Genomic DNA, 22,003 nt, shown 5'->3' on the forward strand with positions numbered 1-22,003 from the left:
CAGTCCCTCAGTCATGTCTGACTCTGCAACCCCATGGACTGCAGCATGCCAGGCCTCCCTGTCCATCACCAACTCCTGGAGTTTACTCAAACTCATGTCCATTGAGTCAGTGATACCATCCAACCATCTCATCCTCTGTCATCCCCTTCTCCTCCTGCCTTCAATCTTTCCCAACATCAGGGTCTTTTCAAATGAGTCAGCTCTTCGCATCAGGTAGCCAAAGTATTGGAGTTTCAGTTTCAACATCAGTCCTTCCAATGAATATTCAGGACTAATTTCCTTTAGGATGGACTGGTTGGATCTCCTTGCAGTCCAAGGGATTCTCAAGAGTCTTCTCCAACACCACAGTTCAAAAGCACCAATTCTTCGGTGCTCAGCTTTCTTCATAGAAAGGTGAAGCTTTCTTTCTTTACCTCCACCATAGTTTGCTGCTGCTGCTAAGTTGCTTCAGTCATGTCCGACTCTGTGGGACCCCATAGATGGCAGCCCAACAGGCTCCCCCGTCCCTGGGATTCTCCAGGCAAGAATACTGGAGTGGGTCGCCATTTCCTTCTCCAATGCATTAAAGTGAAAAGTGAAAGTGAAGTCGCTCAGTTGACTCTTAGCGACCCCATGGACTGCAGCCTACCAGGCTCCTCCACCCATGGGATTTTCCAGGCAAGAGTACTGGAGTGGGGTGCCATCGCCTTCTCGGCCATTTTGGTCTCAGGTAAATAGCAGGGAAGGGACACAGCCCCACCCATCAACAGGAAATTGGATTAAAGATTTACTGAGCATAGCCCCGCCCATCAGAACAAGACCTAGTTTCCCCCTCAGTCAGTCTCTCCTATCTGGAAGCTTCCATAAGCCTCTTATCCTTCTCCATCAGAGGGCAGACAGACTGAAAACCACAATCACAGAAAACTAACCACACTTATCACATGGACCACAGCCTTGTCTAACTCAAGGAAACTATGAACCATACCTTGTAGGGCCACCCAAGACAGATGGGTCATAGTGGAGAGTTCTGACAAGATGTGGTCCACTGGAGAAGGAAATGGCAAACCACTTCAGTATTCTTGCCTTGAGAACCCCATGAACAGTATGAAAAAGCAAAAAGATAGGACACTGAAAGATGAACTCCCCAGGTCAGTAGGTGCCCAATATGCTACTGGAGATCAGTGGAGAAATAACTTCAGAGAGTTATTAAAATTCTTAATATTCTGTAATATTCTGTTTTAAAATTCTGTAATTTGGCACAAATGAGTAAACAGGATAGTTTGTGACTGAATTTTTGTATTTACTCATCAGTCACTTCTATAAAATGATCCTCATGCAGATTCTTATATCCTCTTATTCATCATCTCCAGATGTTTTCCTTTGTTTGGTTTCTAATGGTTATTCTGAAATTGCTATTACAATTGACCTCTTTCAGCTGATTTTCAGATCAGCGATTTTTAAAAAGTCTAGGCAAGTTGCAAGTGTCCCAAACTGAGATGATCTGTTATTTCCAAATGTGTTATTTGTAAATGTGGTTTTTTCTTCCTTTCCTAAACTTTTCTCAAGGGGTTACATTGTTCCAGATCGTTCTAGCACTTGGAATAGAGTTGAGTTACACACTTAACATTCTTCTTTAATTATGAAGTTGAAATAAACATCAGTAGATGCCAGATCCAGTTGTTGATGGGGACAAAAGTGCATGGGCCAATGGGAAAAGGAGTGTTGATCTTTTTGAAATAAAAATGATGAATAGTTCACGTTATCGGCCTTTGAAGGAAGGACAAGGGGGAAAGCATTTCCATTTTGGCAGTTTCTTTGTTTACAAAAAAGGGAAGGTAGGAGAGGCTTGGGTTCCCACAAGCCCTCACAGTGTTTTGCAACGTCTTTGAAAGGCCACTAGGGAACCAAGGCCTGTGCTCCCCACTGACAACTGATGAGGAGATAGCACCCTCATGCCACAAGAAGACCCCAGAGCTGGCTCTGGGCTCCCTCTGGGGTGCTTCTTGGCAGAAGCACATTGGTGGCTAGGCACCAGAGAAACCTCAGTGGTCATCAGACTGACTTTCTTCAACCATCAATCTTACCAAGTCTCTTCTTCAGGACTCTGGAGAGTCCCCACACTCCACAGGTGAGATTCCAGGCCCTCCTATTTCTCCAGTTTCATCCCATCTCAGCCACTGCCCTGCAACCTTGACTTTTGTGTTTTAACAGCCATGCCTGTTCTATTGAAATAATCTCCCCTCCCTTGGTCTTCCCTTTGGTCACCTCCCCGAGGGCCCATGGAGCTCTACGGCCCTGCCTTCTGGCAGTCTCCCCACTGCTGGATAATCATTATGGGTAGAATTGTGTCTCCTCCAAAATTCATAGGCAAACCCTAAATTTCAATGTAACTATATTTGGATAGAAGACTTTAAGAAAGTAATTAGGGTACAATGAGGTCATTACACAATAGGACTGGTGTCCTTATAAAAAGAGAGAGCGCAGAAAAATGAAACCACAGAATGCATTTTGGGTCTTAGCAGAGCACAAATTCTTCTGTCTTGGTGCAGAGAGAATTCAGCAAAAGGCAGAGAGATGGGTAAGGAAAGAGTTTATTAATACAGGACATTTGTGAGAGATACAAGTTAGCAGGTAAGGGAGTGCCATCCCCCGAAAGCTGGGTGGGCTACATTTTTATAATCAAATAAAATTAGGGAGGGGAAGAAGACCACCTTCTTCCTCATATTTGATGTCAAGTTTTTGTCATCAGCTCTTCCTCTGCCTCATGCAGTGGAGTTTTCTTGTCCCTACGTGGTCAAACCAGGACTGTCATGAAGCTATGGAAATGAGCAAAAAGGCGATAACATATACTAAAATATGGTAAACCATCTCAGGTTTCAGTAAAATGTCACCTTTCCCTATATTTCTGCTCTTAGTACAAGCAGAAAAAGCCCCTTCTCAAGGATCATTCATTTGTTGACTTCAGTGAACAGGATGTAGGCCTCATTCCACCATTGTTTATGCTCTGGGGCACGTCTCATGCTTCCTTTGCATGGTTTCATTGCCAAGCAAGTCTGCATGGTTTGTTTTTAAGCAAGCCTGCTTTCTTGATAGATCATTAATCTACAGGAGTCTCCATACTTTTTCTCTATTTATGAACCCCTAGTGAGAATAATTATTTAATCTCCTAAGTTGTCCCTTTACTCTGTCCCTATCACAAACACACAGAGAGAAAAGGTCTCAAGAGAACTCAGCAAGAGGACAGCCATCTGCAAGAAAAGAAGCTGCGGGAGAAACCAACCCTCTCAGTACCCTGGTCTCAGACTTCCAGCTCTGTGACCCACGAGAAGACCAACGTCTGTTGTTTAAGCCCCTCAGCCTGTGGTGGTCTGTGATGGCAGCTAGCACAAAACCGTCTGCCTCTCACATCCATGGTGGCCCTTCCTGACCATCATTACAAATAATTAATAGAGCATTTGATCTTCCATAAGTACTTCTTCCCCAAGGTTTCCCAGGTGGCACTAGTGGTAAAGAATCCACCTGCCAATGCAGGAAATATAAGAGACCAGGTTCAACCCCTGGATTGGGAAGATTCCCTGGAGGAGAGCATGGCAACCCACTCCAGTACTCTTGCCTGGAAAAGCCCAAGGAGAGAGGAGCCTCATGGGCTACAGTCCCTGGGGTCACAAAGAGTTACACGAGTAAGCGACTGAGCACTAGAACTAATCACCTCCTCCCTAGTGACAGAATATACTTGCTATCTTTCTTATAAGTGCCATCAAGCAAGAAAATAAGATCTTCCTTTCCCCAGTAAGAAATGAGCTTCCCTTAACCCCTGACATCTTAGCTCAGTGCCACATAAGAACAGAAGTGGATTAAATGAAACGAATGGGTTAGAGGAAACCAGGTTGGTGTGAGGATTCAATAACCATGATGATGTCAAAAAGCACACAGTTGGTCATAGAGTGGGTGCTCCATGAATGTAAATGCTACCCCTCAAGAACACACAAGCCACCATGCCCACTGAGAGGACATCTACAGAGGGAGGACACATTTCTCACTTTGTCCATTTGGTCAACAGATACTAACGAAAACCCAGTGTGAGCCAGCCTTGTGCAAACTGGAGGGAAACCAGTAAGAAGCAAAGCCAACTCCACCCTCAGGAGTTTACTCTCTTCTGGAGAAAACAGATGACAAACAAGGAGTATAATCGGGGTCTTTGACGGACAAGCACTAGACAGGGAAAGAGGTGGAGTTGGGGTTGGGCTGATACAGGCGCTGGATTAGTAACATTGATTCCAACATTTGCCCGACACCCACTCTGTACCAGGGATCATACCGGGTGTTGGGAAAATAAAGACGAGCAAACAGCTTCTCTCAGAGAATGGCCGTCGAGGGCGGGGGAACCCCTGCCTGCCTTCCTCAGGGGCTCCAGAAGCTCTGGTGGTAACCACCAGGGGCTGTCTGAGACTCCTGTTGGTACTCACAGACCTTGGTTACACTGACAGCACTGTTGTGTATGGTTTTTTATTTTCCTTTCCCTTTCTTCCTCCACAATTAAATCTTGTTATTCGAGTGGCCTCAGACCTCTGTTCTCCACCGACAATATTCAAGATTAGGACTAGAGAAACTGTGGAAGACCTGTCAATTTCCCCATGAGACTTTAGAAGTCTAAAATAAAGAATTCTCTATAACCTCGTGGACACTTCTTTTATTCTTTTAAAAGGGACAAAACTAACTTAAGAAAATATCCTTTGCTTATGGTCAAAGGAAGAAAACAAAAGCATTTCCAGTGTACAATCATCTGACTTAATTTTCAAAGCACCAGTATCTTTATGGGGTCCCAGATGGTGGGTGAGCACTGGGCAGTGCTCAGGAGGACATCAGAAGGGACGGCTGGGATGACTGATGGACATGAGCGGTGGTCACATGGAACCGCGCTCCATGAGGATTGCACAATTCAAAATAAAATTGGAGGGAAAATATTGACTCTGAGCCTTTTAGTCACCAGTGCAAATATATACTATTTATATTGGCTATAAAATCCACCAGGAGTGATCTGCCTGGTCTCAAAGTGGTCACAGACTCCAGCGACTAAGAAGAAAGTTTGGGTTCTGGACTCATCCTCCCCTCTTCCTGTCCCTCTGATTCTAACAGTGCGGCCTAAGACCTGGCTAATCAGAACAATCCTCTGACCCCAGGGGGAATGCAGGAAGGGTGACCCTGATTTGACTCAACATGAAGCAAAAAGACTTTGGGCTCCTGGGGAAAGCGATTCTGATTTGGAGCAAGCTTGATTCTGAGAAGATGCGGGCTGGGCTGGTGGCCATCGGCTCGAGAGGGGACAGAGTCAGTGCAGTGAAGGTGAGACTGCCTTTAGACACCCAGTGTGGAGGCTGGGTCATTAACTCTTGGTCAGACCTGCAGAAGCAGAGCGACTTTGGAGTGCGGTGACCCTCTGCTTTTCTTTCTGTACCTCTGGCTTCCTTTGTGTTCCTTTTTCAGCCTGGTTGAGGTTGGGTTTTTGCCATCAGCACCTAAAAGACCACATGGGAGCCTGTATCCTGGTCCCAGTTAGTTGGCCCTGCTTGTGCAAGGAAACTGTGACCCACGGCCCACGGCAACGCATGGGTCAGTGTCTCGCCTCTTAGATGCCGTGTGCTTCCAGGCCCAGCGGTGCTCTCCTCCTGGGATTTGCCAGGAATGCTGGGATGGGAGCAGGTGCGGTAGGGGACCAGATTCAAGCTGATGTTGTCGGAAGCATTCAACTTGATGTTTGGTGCCTTCTTTTCCCTCTGCTATGAGAAGAGGATGTTCCAGATCCGAGTAAAGAGGGAGGCCCTGTCCCTGACCGAGGATGCAGAAGAGTCACGGGCGGGGGCCAGGAGGATCAAGCCACGTCACGGCTGACCTGCAGCTGGCAGGACAGAGCGGCAGTCCCCCGGGAACATGGAATGTGAGAAGTCAGCTTCTGTTGAGCAGCAGTCTCCCTGGCTTCTATTACATCACTGGTGGTGGTGGAGGAACACAGCATCCTAACCCGATCCCAGTGAACCCCGACTCCGAGCAGCCCTCGTGATGTGGTCCGCTTGGGCACCCCTCACAGCTGCTTAGAAAGCCAGGCAGCCTGGCTGTCCCTGGAAGGTGCCTTGTCTTGGCAGGCTCCCCCCACCCTGGAAGAAGTGATTGTAACTGACTCCATGGACTGTATCACCAGCCACAGAAACAGCTTGTAAAAAACAGATCCCAAAACAGGTCAAACATTTTCCCTCGCTATGGCCAATTCTAGGTTTTTATCCCATGATAGAAAGTTCTACCATCTTATAACAGGCACTTGTTTAGGAAAATACCACAGCGTGGTGGCTTTTAAGAAATATCTGTTTTCTGAGTAAGAGAAGAGAGGGCAGAAAACATGAAAAAAATGTCTGTACGGTAAGAAAAAGTAGGATTTATCTTTTTTGATGGTTCACTGGGGAGTGACATGATTTTCTAGAAATGTCAAGTTCCACAGAGCCAAGCAATCATATTTTACAGAATTTGGTTCAGTATGAGAAACATGCACAAAAGAGAGAAACAATTTACCCTAAAATGGAATTGAATACATGGAGAAACTCAGAGATTTGTGGACAATCCACTCCAGGACTTCTCCACTCATGGCCCTGGAGTTGTGTGACACTGTGATTATATATTATACATATATATATGTATATTTATTATTATATATGTATAATCATATATATATATATATATATATATATATATATATATATATATATATATGCCTGGGCTTCCCTAGTAGGTCAACTGGTAAAGAATCTACCTGCCATGCAGGAGACCCCAGTTCGATTCCTGGGTCAGGAAGATCCTTTGGAGAAGGGATAGGCTACCCACTCCAATATTCTTGGGCTCCCCTGGTGGCTCAGATGGTAAAGAATCAGCTTGCAATGAGAGAGACCTGGGTTTGATCCCTGGGCTGGGAAGATACCCTGGAGGAGGGCATGACAATCGACTCTAGTATTCTTGCCTGAAGAATCCCCATGGATAGCCTAGTGGGCTACCGTCCATGGGGTCCCAAAGAGTCAGACACTACTGAGTGACTGAGCACAGCACACAGCACATATATATACAAGCATGCTAAGTCACTTCAGTCATGTCTGACCCTTTGCGGCCCTATGGACTATAGCCTGCCAGGCTTCTCGGTCCATGGGATTCTCCAGGCAAGTATACTGGAGTGAGCTGCCATGCCCTCTTCATATATATATATATATGTATATTTGGGTTTTGTCTCCATCTCTGGCACTAGAAACTTTGAGATTTCCTAAGTGAAGAAAGCAATAGGTGTCTCTTTTTATGTTAATGGAGTGACTTTGGAAAGCTTCTGGGGATGGAAGATGGTTGCCAATGGAGCCAGTCCTGTGATTAGAAGGTTAGAATTTTCAGTTCCATCTCCCTTGACCTCTGGGGAATCAATCAATTGGCAGTAGCCAATGATTTAATCAATCCTGCGTATGTAATGAACCCTCCAGAAAAATCCAGAAAGGCAGGGTTCAGGGAGCTCCCCAGTAGATGACCACAGGGAGATTTGGGGAGAGTAGGGTATTTGGAGAGAATATGGAAGTTCCATGTCCTTCCCCATGTCTTGCCCCCTGCATCTCTCCATTCTGGTTGTTCCTGAGTTATATCCTCTTACAATAAACTGGTTATCTAGTGGGTAAAATGTTTTGCTGAGCCCTCTGAGCCACTTTAGCAAGTTAATCAAACCTGAGGAGGGGGTCATGGGGACCTCCTTGGATTAGACTGGTCAGAAGCAGCACAGGTGACAACCTGAAGTTCCCACTGGAGTCTGAGCTGGGGGAGGGGGCAGTCTTCTGGGGTCTGATGCTGTCTGTGGGGACAGGGTGATGGAACTGAATTGCTTGTTGGTGTGTATCCCTTCAACTCTACCTGCTCCCCCCACACACACACACAGCAACTGGGGGCAAAGCTTTAAATTGCTGCACACACCTTCACATCAGTTCTCCCTATACGTCGAGGGGTATGAGAACACACAGCCCAGATCAGATAGTCCAGACTCATCTTCTACAGACAAGGACTGAGGGAACCCACGCCAAGCCTCCAGGGCAGGTCAGCAGTCCAACTGAGGTGTGATACTTCACAGGCAACAACACTCAAAACCCCACTGTTCCCGCCGAGACGGCCAGTGAGCAGCGCTCCCCAGCACTGACGCTGCGCCCACAGAGGAGGTGAGCAACTTGCTCAGTTTTGGGGATTTGAGTCCCAGGTGCAACCTCTGGGTAGAGAATGCACAGGGGGAGCCACTGAGAATATGCAGCAGCCCCAAAGGAGGGACTTTGCTACTAAAAGTACTAGCTTACTTCAGAAACAGTTGGTGAAATAAAATTCATGTTTTATGGCAAGATGAAAAAAATTTAAACAAATTTTTCTTTGCCCCTTTGGGCCTCCTCCCTCACCTCTGGTGTGTGTTGTGCATCTGCGTTGATCAAACCCCTTAGGAGAGAACCTTCCTTCTTAACCTTGTAAGGGGCCATGGTGACCCATGACCCACCATCACTTTGTTCAAGGAGATCTGGACGGTGCAAATTGTCAATAATGCATCATGTAGTACACAGCCCTCTGTCTCAAAAACTTACATAACTGTGTTTTGACTTCTAACAGGCAGAAGAGTTCTTGGAGCTTTCTGAGAGCCTGTTCCCGTGTTATAATCCTCAGTCTGGCTCAAATAAAATTTTCCATTTCTTTCTTAGATCTACTGATTTTTTCCATTGACACAAGAAAGGACAATGTCCTATGAAAGTAATGAAGAGAAAACCCTGGCAGCCAGCAGGGCCCAGGCCCCAGGGCCAGGGGACAAGGGGGCATACCTGGTGCAGGACGGGTGGCCCAGCCCAGGAGCTGGGAGGACCTGCCATCTGGACGTCACCCAACTCAGTCCATGGGGGAGAGACACCCTCCCAAGGCCTGGACGCAGTTGGTTGGCACCGGGGGCAGGGCCCAAATTCTCACCTTCGACACAGCACACCACTCCCTCCCCCAAAATACCAAAGGAAAATCTGATTTGGAGTCAATGAGTGGCACACCACCCCAATAGAGGCCCCATGGCATGGCCCCACAGGGAGATGGCCAAGCCCAGACACAGCTGGAGGGGCCTCCACCAGAAGAAGGACTCTGAGACAGCATTCAGGTTATCAGAGGCCATGAAACAGCCTGGGCTCCGGGGGCTGGGAGACATGACACTCAGGGAAGCAGAGGTTATAGAACCATGGAGCTAGAGCGTTTGAAAAGAGCCAGGATTTTAGAGGAAAGAACAGCATCCATAGAATGGGGCTGCAGAATCCAGAGGAATTGCAGGTTGTCAGACACAGTCATTGGAAAAAAACAGAGCAGACAGTGTGAAATACTGACATGGACCAGGCACAGGAGAAGGTGGGAGGGTGGTAGAGTGAGAAGCCCAGCTCTAAGTCACAATTGATCTAGAAGACGAGAACAGCTCATCTCATGGAGTTGCTGGTGTCTGGAAAGAAGGAACATGATTTATTTCTCCCCTAACGCTGAGTGGCCCATCTTATCCTGCAGGCCGGGCCTCGTTGGAGCTGGAAAGGATGCCACTAACCCTCAGCTGGGACCAGAGGCGTGAAGCAGGCAGCCCTGGGCTGGCTGACCGAGAGGGCAGCCATGCCCTGGGATCCATGCCCTTTGTTTCAAGGGTGCCCGGGTGCCTATGTGGGCTCTTCACATGCCTTCCCGGCAGCCTCTTCACATCTGTTAACAGCCAAGTGCACCTGCCTCTACTGTCCCACAGCTAGATTAAATTCCAGATTCTCTATCTGAAGAAGACCCCTCTTAACTTTCTTCCAGGTGACAGTATCAGGCTTCAGACACCCCAGTCCCACCTCCTCTCGGAGCAAGGAAGCCATGAGGCGGGCAGTGGGGCAGTTGGTGCCAACAGGGTGCTTGGCTCTGGGGCCAACATGGGCAGCACAAATAGAAGCAGCAGGAACCCCACTTAGGGGACTTTGCTGGTGCTTAGGACTCCATGCTTCCACAGCTTGGGCCTGGGTTCAGTCCCTGGTTGGGGAACTGAGATCTTGTAAGCCATGCAGTGCAACCAAAACAGAAAAAAAAAAAAAAACACTTAGGAAACACTGCCTTCCTCAAAGCCTTGCTCCTTCCACGGCCACCCACAGAAGGCACCTGGCTCACCAGGACAGCTGGCAGGGTCTCAGGATCCCCCAGCTCCATGTTCACAAACGAGCATTTCAGTCCCACATCCCACCAGGAATCAAATGCCTGCTTCCTGTGAGTTCAGCAAGCCTCTACAAAGGTGACCTGCCGTGTGGTTCCTTTTCTCGGATGCCAACTTTCTCACTAGCATTCTCTCAACGATGGTCCCCAAAGGACATGAGTCTGGAACCTGTGACCTTGTCTCCCAGCTAATGGATGCTCTGAAAGGGCAGAAGGGTCTGTTCTCTCCCTCCCACTTCCCTTCTTTCTTCCCTTGCTTGCTCCCCTCCTCCCTTCCTTCCTTCCTCTTTCCTCCATTCTCCTGTCCTCCTCTTTTTTTGGTCTCGACACTCTAAATGCCAGGGGCTCTGCTGGTTCTTCAACATTTAGTTTGCATCAAGCCATGGCCCCTGGGCTCAGGAAATTCAGAGGTGGGAAGGCCAAGTCAGCCTGCGCCCCTAGGAGTTCCTGTGTGTGGACCTGGAATTGGGCCCAAAACAGCAGCTGCCTTTTAACCTAGGCACACCCATGCCAACCTCAGCTCTAGCCCATTAGGGTCACCAGAGTCAGCAAGGGAGAGTTCAGGAGGGCCCATTAAACTTGAATTTAAATGAGCCATAGGAGGTGCGGTCCTAGGCATTTGTCTCTTGCTTCAGCAGTGCTTGGATGGAACAGGCCCAGGGATGCCCCTTTCTCCAGCCTCTGACCATCCCCCAACCTTTATTCCAGTGGCAACTTTTGGCATCAGCTACTCTGCTGTCCATGATTACCGGGACCAGCCACAATTTTTTGAGCTTAACTCCTGATTAATGATCAACCACTAGTCCCAGATTCCTCAGAATTATTCCACTGAGGTGGAGGCCGCCGTCAACCACCTGGTCAACAAGCATCTGGGGACTCCTACACCTACCTGTCTCTGGGCTTCTATTTCGACCAAGACGATGTGACTCAGGAAGGGTGTGGGCCACTTTTTTCCACAAATTGGCCAAGGAGAAGTGCAAGGGCGGCAAGCATCTCTTGCAAATGCAAAGCCAGTGCAGCAGCCATGCCCTCTTCCTGAACGTGTAGAAGCCATCTCAAGATGAGTGGGGTAAAACCCAGGATGCTATGGATGTTGCCCTTCTCATAGAGAAGAATCTGAACCAGGCCTTTTTGGATCTGCGTGGCCTGGGTTTTGCCAGTGCAGACCCCCACCTCTGTGACTTCCTGGAGAACCACTTCCTAGGTGAGGAGATGAAACTCATCAAGAAGCTTGGTGACCACTTGACCAACCTCTGCAGTCTGGCTGGTCCCCAGGCTGGGTTGGGTGCATATCTCTTCAAATGGTTCACCCTCAAGCATGACTAGGAGCCTCTGAGGCCAGTGGCCTTTGAGGAGCCCCCCGCTAATGTCAGGGCTTCCTGAAGTCCATCTCTGCAGCCACTAGGCAGCTTTTTAACACCCCCAAGACCTCTCTCAAGCCTTGGACAAAATGGAAACAATAAAGGTTTTTGCAGCAAAAAAATAAGTAAATAAACGAGCAACAAATACTGTTTGGTATAAGTACGTCCCATACACTGCATGGGACATTCTTACTCCACCCTAGTACAATGCCATGGCAGCCTGCCAAGAATCTCCTCCTTTACTTGGAGGATCTGAGGTCTAAAAGTGGTGGAGCCCAAACTTGTAATCTGCAGATTAATGTTCTGTGCTCCCTTCCAGGTCTGTGTCAGACAGTCACTGAGACCACAGTCTGGGTGAATCCTCACGACACCATTCTGAGGGCAGGTGGCTCTTTAATGGGGTCCAAAAGGGCTCTGTGAGCTCTGAGCTCTTCCAAAGAGATCAGTGACCACCAACCAGAGTATAATTCTAAATGTTACAGAAAAGTTTAATCACAGTTTGAAAAATGAAAAGGAAAAAAAAAAAAAAAACCACCCCCAGAGATTATCAAGTTTACAACCATGTTCCTTCTTTCCTTATTGAAGACAAGCACACCAGGAACCAGCAACAACCAGCACTGCCTAGCCAGTCCTCATTCATCATTACAACTTTAGTCTTTAGAAAACTCAGACAGAGAAATTAAGCAACTTGTCCAAAGTAACACAGCTGGGGATGAGGGTGATGGAAGTGAGGGGCAGGCCCAGCACTTGGTGGCTGTGAGATACATAATCACTGAGAACACCTATCTGTCTTGCTCTTTTCATTGTACACTCTTCATGGTCCTTCTTTCTTCTCCTCCTTTCCCTCTCCTCCTCCAAAAAACCAGTCTTACTCATCATCTCAAAGTAAGCCAAGCATCTGTGCTTACATTTCATCCACCCAGAAACACTGACTTACCATATATTTCAGGTAAGGAAACCAGTTCCAAGAGGTTTGCCCAAGTCACAGAGAGACAAAGTGGCAGAGTGGTAATCAAATTATCCTACATCTAAAATCTTAGCTCTTTCCACTGTATCACTCTACTTCTCAAAAGGCTACCAAAAGCCATTCATTTATGGCTATTGTTTTTTATTGTGGTAAAATTAACATGGCTAACCATTTTTAAGTGTACAGTTCAGTGGCATTTAGCACCTTTACAACACTATGTAACAAGAGCCCCTCTCTAGTTTCAGAACTCTTTATATCACCGAGAAAGGAAAGCTTGTGCCCGTAAGCAGTGACTTCCTGTTTCCCCCTTCCTCAGCCCTCAGCAGCACAGACCCCATTTCTGTCTCTGTGGATTTGCCCATTGTGCATACTTCCTATGAATACAGTTCTATAACATGTGATTTCTTACATCTGGCTTCTTTTATCAACATAATGTTCTGAAGCTCAGGCACATTGCTTCACGTGCTGGTACTTCATACATTTTTAGGGCTGAATGATATTCCACTGTGTGAACATACAACAGTTTTCACCCATTCTTCAGCTGATGGACAGCTGAGTTATTTCCACATCTTCCCTGTTGTAAACAGTGCTGCTGTGGCCCTTCACGAACAAGTTTTTTCTTCAGTACCTGTTCTCGTTTCCTTGGGGTATAGACTCAGGAGAGGAACAGTTGGGTCATGAGGGAATTTGAGGGCAATGGGAACCCACACTGGACTGTCATGTTTGCACAACTGTTATGCATGTGTTAGAAGTTAACTCTGCACGTTTAGGGCTTCCCCAGTGGTCTAGTGGCTGGGAACCTTCCTGACAATGCAGGGAACATGGGTTTGATCCCTGTTGAGGGAAGATTCCACATGCTACACAGCACCTAAGCCCGTGCATCACGATTGCTGAGCCCACATGCTCTAGAGCTCATGTTCCCCAACAAGGAGCCCCTACTCACTGCAGGGAGTAGCCCCCACTCACCACAACCAGAAAAAGCCCACATGCAGCAACGAAGACCCAGCTCAGCCATAAATAAACAAATATATCTTTTAAAAAAAGTTAACTGAATACATTTAAATTGGGTGACTATTGTATGTATATTATGTATTTCCGTAAAGGTTCTGTTATGCAGTTTTAAGAATGACCATTTTAATCAGAGTACAATATTTCATCAAATGGATGTGCCCCATTTTACTAAATAACTATTGAACTACAGAATGAGAATATTTTCAATCTTCCATTTTTTAAAAATACTTCAACCAACATCTTTGTTCATAAAGCTTTTACTCAAACCTGTTTTTTAATGATTTCGTGAGAGCTGAATTCCAGAAATGGAACATGGGACAACTGGAATGCCCACTGTCATGGCCCTTGTTGTGTATTAGGGCTTCCCTGGGAGCTCAGCTGGTTAAGAATCTGCCTGCAATGCAGGAGACCCCGGTTTGATTCCTAGGTCAGGAAGATCCCCTAGAGAAAGGAACAGTTCCCCACTCCAGTGGGGCCTGGAGAATTAGTCTGGCCTGGAGAATTCCATGGACTATACAGTCCATGGGGTTGCAAAGAGTCAGACACAAGTGAGTGACTTTCACTTTCACTTTGCTGTGTATTCACACTTCTTGTTCTTTAACATTAAAGGCAAAAAGCAGTCACAGAGGTGGATAGAAATATATCACATGTGTTAAAAACTGAGGAATTCAGAAAGGTACTAAAACAAACAAAACTCTACTTGTTCACCATGGGAGGATTCTAAGAAATAAACGCATCCTGAAAACTGTAAGTAAAAAGGGAGGGAGGAATCAAGTATTTATCCTGATTTTCCTGTAAAAACTGTACTTTAGAGTCATAATGTGATTGCAGTGAGTAAATGCCTAAGGTAAATACAGTCCTTGTAGGCAATACACACAGAAGAGACAAATAGAATATTTCCATTGTGTGACCATTTTGGTCACTGTAATGCAAGGTCTTTACTTGTCATAAAAGGAATGATCCCAAGTGTTCCTTTTTAACACCAGAGACAGAAGACAGGAGGAAGGGCAACACCTGGAGGACTCTGGGTGGGAGTCTTGGCAAACAGAGGCAGCTCAGAGGAGCCTTCAGAACTCAGCTGGATGACTCAAGACAAGCCATCTGGTTTAGAAGTCCTCGTTGGGGCCTGTCAGACCCCCAGAGACTACAGCACAGGTATCATCTCACAGACAAAGCCATCCACCATGAGATGGGGGAAGGAATGGGTGATGTCCCAAAGGAGAGCCACGCCAGGACCAGGTCACAGGGCTCCTGTGCCCCACGGGAAATAGAATCTTTACTCAAGTTGCTGTTGTTTAGTCGCTCAGTACTATCCAGCTCTTTGGAACCCCAAGGACTGTAGCCCACCAGGTTCCTCTGTCCATGGGATCTCCCAAGCAAGAATGCAAGAATACTGGAGTGGGTTGCCATTTCCTTCTCCAGGGGGTCTTGGCAACCCAGGGATCCAACCTGCGTCTCCTGCATTGGTAGGCAGATTCTTTTAACTGAGCCACCAGGGAAGCCAAATTACTCACAAGAAGGGGAATCAAGGAGCTGAGCCCTGCTACCTGGGACCATTGCCCTCTGCCCTCCGGACTTGTAAAGCAGCTGGGCCGGACCGGCGCCCTCTGGGGTTCATTCTTACAAAGGACCTTACAGAGAAAAGAAGACTTAGATGCTCAGCAAACCCTACAGCTTCACAGCCACAGTCATTGCATACAGAACGCCCCCCTTCTGTTTCTATGCTTAAAACTCACGACACGCCTAGGAAATCGCTTTTCTTCCTCGTTTCTGCGGAGCTGAGGAGGATGAGGGAGGCGGAGAATGTATGCCGCCCCGCCCCACAGCCCGGCCCCGGGACGGCGCAGGGCCCCCAGCTGCCGGGCCTCCCCTGTGGAATGGAGACGCCATGTGCAATCCCGCGAGATAAACCTGCAAAGCACCGACACGTGCCCGGCCCGAGAAGGCTCTGAGAGGACCTGCCACCTTCTCTCCTCGCTGAGCGGGTCCCTGCGGGGTTCGGGCGACGAGGAGGACTCCTTAGGGCTCCCGATTATTCTGAATGCCGATCTCCTTGCCACACCAAGCATCCCGTTTCCCCAGCCCTGAGGTCTCAGCTGGAGCCTCCTCTCCTCCCCAGAAGGCTCTTCACAAGGCTGGGCTACTACCGATACAGTGCTCAGGACCGAGTGGGCTGTCCACAGATTCCCCCCGCCCCCCACCCCGCTCGAGATCCTCGCTCCCTAACCCTAGACCTGGTCCAGGTCTTGCGCGCGAACCTCCCCGTAGCCTCACTGCCCCTCTCGAGTCCCCGATGGCGCGCGCCCCCTGCCGGCCACTCCGGGACCCTACGCAGCATAGAGGATTTTCCTTAATAGAAAGCAGTTTATCGTTGTGTTTAGTCGTTCACTTGTGTCTGACTCTGCGATCCAATGGACTGTAGCCCACAAGGTTCTTCTGTCCATGGGATTTCCCAGGCAAGAATACTGGAGTGGGTACCTATTCCCTTCTCCAGGGGATCTTCCCGACCCAGGGATCAGACTCAGGTCTCGTGCATTGAAGGCAGAATGCTGATCGACCATTCTGAAAATACTCCCCCCTACACACACACACACACACACACACACACACACACACACCACACACACACAAGAAAGAACAGAAAAGAAGGGGAACCTTCCCACTCTAGCACAACTACAGCTACCATTTTGTGTTTTTTTCCGAAGCTTTCTTCCACGGTGTTTGTGCTTCCACATCCGCCAGCAATGACAGGAAAGCCCACATAGCCAGCCAGCCCGCAGGTGTAGACGGTGGACAGCAGTTTGCCAACTCCCAGGAGCCTGCAAAGGTGCTGCGCACTTTCTCTAAATCAATGTTAGTATGTCTTCAACCCCCAGCCTCCTCCTGGCGGTTGTGAAGTGCAAGCTGTGTGAGCATTTCCTCACCCGCTGCCAGCAGCAGGGAATGTCCTGGGGTCCCAGGTGACCCTCCCAGCCTGGTCCCTGCTGACCGCTGAGGAGCAGGAGGCCCTGCAACTCTGTAGTCAGTGTTGCTCCTGGCCCACATTGGTCACTCACCTGTAGGTTTGAGGGTGATAAGGAAGACCTCAGATGCACAAGCACAAAGAACCACACACACAAGCAAACACGCACACATTCACAGCTGCTCTATAGAGCAGAACCCCTCCTCCAGAATCCTTGGACCCGGTGGTGGCCAGGGGAGCATGAGGGGCCAGGATGCAGCCCTCTGAGCTGGGGGCACGGTCCCCTCCAGGAGCAGAAGCTCCCACAAAGCCAGGAAGAGAAGGGTCTTCCCACAGCAGTGCTTGCAGCCTTGCCCAGCCTCACTTCTGGGAGCACAAAAGACCCTCCAAGTCACAGAGAGCTAAGATCAGCAATCGCCTTGACTTCCTTCCTCCTTCTCGCCCTAGTAAATTGTCTGTGCTTGTACAAAGTATATGCAGCCCTTGTCCGATACCCTGGCCTGGAGAGGTGCACCTCTGTGACCTCCCAGGTGAGGGGGCCCCATAAAGCTGGAGGGAGAGGAGGGGAGGGAGGGTGCAGACAGCAGCATGGGGAGCGCTGCTCAGGCTTAATCTCAATGGATGGTTTTGAGGCTTCTAGGAGTTAATGTCTGACATAGAGTAAATGCTAAATAAAGTTTAAAGACTAATATTTCTCGGATAATTCATGGACCTCTGTCCAGAAATGAGGCATTCCTTTCCACTGGGTAAACTCCTAAGAGCAGGTTTGGTGGGTTATACGGTAAGTGCATGTTTAACCTTGTAAGAAATGTTTCCTAAGTGTTCACACGCTTTTTGCATTCCTTCCAGCAATGGGTTGGAGTTCCTCTTGGGCATTTTAAAAAAAATTTAACCACCTAAGAGTGATGGAATGATATCTCATTGTAGTTTTAATTTGCATGTTTCTAGTGCCTAATGAGGGCTTCCCTGGTGGCTCGGTAGTAAAGAATCCACCTGCCAATGCAAAACACCCAGGTTTGATCCCTGGGTTGGGAAGATCCCCCGGAGAAGAAAATGGCAACCCACTCCAGTATTCTTGCCTGGGAAATCCCATGGACAGAGAAGCCTGGTGGGCTACAGTCCATGGGATCACAAAAGACTTGGACACAACTTAGCAACTAAGCAACAAATGCCTTTTGATGTTGAGATGATTTTCATGTGCTGATTTGCCATTTGTATCTCCTCCTTGGTAAAGTTTCTATTCAAATCTTTTCCCCATTTTTTTCCCAACCTTCACTTTTTTTTTTTTCCCCAACCTTCACTTTTACAGTATCTGTAACGATGTCCATTCCCACATATCTTTTCCTGCTTTCCTTTGGATAATTAGGTGGGTAATAGGCCGATCTAAGAGACTAAGCATATGGAAAATGCAAATACATGTTTGATTATATGCCAGGAGATCTAGTAATTCTGCTTCCTTGCCAGCAGAGCAAGCAGACACCCTGGAACTACACTCACACCGTGTGTCAGGACTCTTCAGATACTTCAGTTTGGTTCTCTTTGTCTTTCCATTCAACTGGGCCTAACACAGGAGGAAACAAAGTACTCCCAATCTGACCCCCACACTCCAACTCTTAGGAAGCAGGTTTGGGGGCTTGTAACACCTGACACCTAGTAACAGGAAGTTCAGTTCAGTCGCTCAGTCGTGTTTGACTCTTTGCGACCCCATGAATCGCAGCACGCCAGGCCTCCCTGTCCATCACCAACTCCCGGAGTTCACTCAAACTCACGTCCATCGAGTTGGTGATGCCATCCAGTCATCTCATCCTCTGTAGTCCCCTTCTCCTCTTGCCCCCAATCCCTCCCAGCATCAGAGTCTTTTCCAATGAGTCAACTCTTCACATGAGGTGGTCAAAGTACTGGAGTTTCAGCTTTAGCATCATTCCTTCCGAAGAAATCCCAGGGCTGATCTCCTTCAGAATGGACTGGTTGGATCTCCTTGCAGTCCAAGGGACTCTCAAGAGTCTTCTCCAACACCACAGTTCAAAAGCATCAATTCTTCGGCGCTCAGCCTTCTTCACAGTCCAACTCTCACATCCATACATGACCACAGGAAAAACCATAGCCTTGACTAGATGGACCTTTGTTGGCAAAGTAATATCTCTGCTTTTGAATATGCTCTGTAGGTTGGTCATAACTTTTCTTCTAAGGAGTAAGCGTCTTTTAATTTCATGGCTGCAGTCACCATCTGCAGTGATTTGGGAGCCCCAAAAAATAAAGTCTGACACTGTTTCCACTGTTTCTCCATCTATTTCCCATGAAGTGATGGGACCGGATGCCATGATCTTCGTTTTCTGAATGTTGAGCTTTAAGCCAACTTTTTCACTCTCCACTTTCACTTTCATCAAGAGGCTTCTGAGTTTCTCTTCACTTTCTGCCATAAGGGTGGTGTCATCTGCATATCTGAGGTTATTGATATTTCTCCCGACAATCTTGATTCCAGCTTGTGCTTCTTCCAGCCCAGCGTTTCTCATGATGTACTCTGCATATAAGTTAAATAAGCAGGGTGACAATATACAGCCTTGATGTACTCCTTTTCCTATTTGGAACCAGTCTGTTGTTCAATGTCCAGTTCTAACTGTTGCTTCCTGACCTGCATATAAGTTTCTCAAGAGGCAGGTCAGGTGGTCTGGTTTTCCCATCTCTTTCAGAATTTTCCACAGTTTATTGTGATCCACACAGTCAAAGGCTTTGGCATAGTCAATAAAGCAGAAATAGATGTTTTTCTGGAACTCTCTTGCTTTTTCCATGAGCCAGCGGATGTTGGCAATTTGATCTCTGGTTCCTCTGCCTTTTCTAAAACCAGCTTGAACATCAGGAAGTTCACGGTTCACATATTGCTGAAGTCTGGCTTGGAGAATTTTGAGCATTACTTTACTAGTGTGTGAGATGAGTGCAATTGTGCGGTAGTTTGAGCATTCTTTGGCATTGTCTTTCTTTGAGCTTGGAATGAAAACTGACCTTTTCCAGTCCTGTGGCCACTGCTGAGTTTTCCAAATTTGCTGGCATATTGAGTGCAGCACTTTCACAGCATCAACTTTCAGGATTTGAAATAGCTCAACTGGAATTCCATCACCTCCGCTAGCTTTGTTCATAGTGATGCTTCCTAAGGCCCACTTGACTTCACATTCCAGGATGTCTGGCTCTAGATGAGTAATCACACCATCATGATTATCTTGGTCTTGAAGATCTTTTTTGTACAGTTCTTCTGTGTATTCCTGCCACCTCTTCTTAATATCTTCTGCTTCTGTTAGGTAACAGGAAAGATGACAACAATAACACTGATGTTGATGGTGATGATAGTGAAGACACTGGTGGTGGTGGTAACGGTGATGATGGGGATGATCACCATGTTCCAGGCTTTGCACTGGTTCTTCTTATACGGAACCTCATTTCATCTTCACTGCAACCTTTTGAAGACATGGAGTCTGACGCCCACGATCACAGAATGAGGACTCATCAGCCCAAACCCACCCATGTGCAGAGCACTGGAAAAGGGGGAGACTCATCAGTGCACGCCTCCAAAGTATGTGTCCATGCTCTACCAAGCACAGTCACCTTTCTTTTTAAACTTGTGTTAAAATACTTTCATTGGTATCTCCTTGGCTTGTTTTCTCTCTGTTCTTAAATGCAATGTGATCAGCAGCTGTGTCTCCACAGCTGTTGTTTGGTTGGCTCCACCATCCAGAGAGGTAACTTTCTTGGTATTTTCGTCTTACACATGAGGAAAGTCTTCCCCTCCGAAACCCTTCTCCTCAGCCTCTGGCAGGTCCCGAGCTGTGTGTACAGCACACCTGCTGGGATAGACACATATTCCTGCCTGTCACCTGCCCACCAAGGTAAAACAGAAGTGGAGAAGGCAGGACTCACAGAGTCATGGCACAAGTGGCCTCGCTTTTGTCTTTCTTTTTCCTTCGTGTCCGCTCAGGGGGAACAGGTGCTAGTTGACATCTCAAGCAGGCCCAGTAACTACTCTGCTCGTGTTTATATATAAAATGCCACTCTTGCTTATGGAAAAAGCCAATTGGTGTTGAAGACATGCAGGGCCTCCTGAGAATTCACTTTTCCAAGCTAACTCAGAGTTGTTCACCTCCCCTCAGGATTTGTTGCTGGAGCCTCAGGCGGGGTCTTGGGAGAGAAGAGCGAGGAGAGCAGAAAGGTGCTCATAGCCGGACTCTGAGCTCCCCGTGTCCTTCTGCAGGGTCTTCACAGCCTGGGTGACCCCACCGCCCTGCACTTCCCCGGACCTGGGCAAAAGTTCTCCCTTTTGGAAATCACTTCCTCCCTCCTCGGCCCCAATAAATCCTGACCACCTACCGCTTCTCCTGGCTCAGACCCGTCCACCCTGCTGGGTGGTTCCTGAGGTAGGTGCGAGGTTGAAGGTTCTCTCCCGGCTACGGGTCTCCCCCTGCAGCAGAGCCTGCAGCCCAGGCCTGAGCCCCACCCATCATCTGGTCAAGCCTGAGTCTCTGCCAAATTTTCCCAGTCTCCTCTTCATTGTACTCCAGCTCTCCCACCCCTAGTTTTCCAAGGACAGATGGGTGGCTGAAAACACACCAAGTTTCTCCTTGCCTGACTTGAGGCAGTAAAGTGCATGCGTGCTCACTTGTGTCCAATCCCATGGACCATAGTCCACCAAGCTCCTCTGTCCATGGCATTCTCCAGACAAGAATACTGGAGGGATGTTGCTATTTCCTACTCCAGGGGATCTTCCCAATCCAGGGATCAAACCCACATCTCTTGAGTCTCCTGCATTGGCAGATGGATTCTTTTTTTTTTTTTTTTTTTTTTTACCATTGAGCCACCTAGCAAGCCCCATTTGAAGCAGTAGTGCCCACCTATGTGTCCCTGGGAAGTTCCACCTGCTGGTGTTGAGTTTTTTAATCAAAGGTGAAGTTTGAAAACTCAACCCAGGTCTTTTGGAGAACTGGTCACCCCACTGAGAGGCCCCCCCACACTGCACTGTGGGAGGCCTGCCTTTCTCCAGATTCCCTTCCTGTCTCAGCTTCCCTTTCCCCACCCCAGGGGTTCCCCAGTTCACTTCCCTGCACAGGCCACCCCGGGGCTCCCACATCACAGAGGAGGCCACCACGGTGGTTATAGGTTCATCCTCTGCAGGCATTCTGTATTTCCCAGTTGGAGCATGTTTGTAAGAGGAAGCACAATTCTGCTTGGTTAGCAAGCCTGGAAGGCAGCTGCTTTGGGTGGTGTGGCAGTGCCACAGAGGTTCCCATGCTGTCAGGCGGATTTCCCTTGCTCTCTCCACGCAGAGATGTTGGGTTGCTGTCCATACCACTCAGGACTTAACGTTTGTCTTTAGTCTTCTAGATTCTTTCCACTTTTACCTCTGTAACAGCTCTATGGAAATACAATGCACACATTACACCCTTCACCCATTCAAAGTGTAAATGGTTTTCCTATCTTCCCTACCATTCACTGACA

General features: G+C 47.9%; 1 long non-coding RNA gene across 2 annotated transcripts in view; it reads right to left on the reverse strand.

Moving 5' to 3' along the window:
* Positions 1–15,663, reverse strand: part of LOC138987531 (uncharacterized) — a 39,108-nt gene extending 23,445 nt beyond the window's left edge. The window contains exon 1 of one of the 2 annotated variants that reach the window (XR_011463889.1): positions 15,526–15,663. This is a non-coding gene — a long non-coding RNA (uncharacterized lncRNA). Of the gene's footprint in view, positions 1–15,296 lie in introns of both variants that reach the window. The other variant, XR_011463888.1, reaches the window with a different exon arrangement.
* Between the last annotated feature and the right edge of the window lie 6,340 nt (positions 15,664–22,003).

This window comes from Bos mutus, chromosome 4 (genome assembly GCF_027580195.1).
Source record: "Bos mutus isolate GX-2022 chromosome 4, NWIPB_WYAK_1.1, whole genome shotgun sequence".
Taxonomy (NCBI): domain Eukaryota; kingdom Metazoa; phylum Chordata; class Mammalia; order Artiodactyla; family Bovidae; genus Bos; species Bos mutus.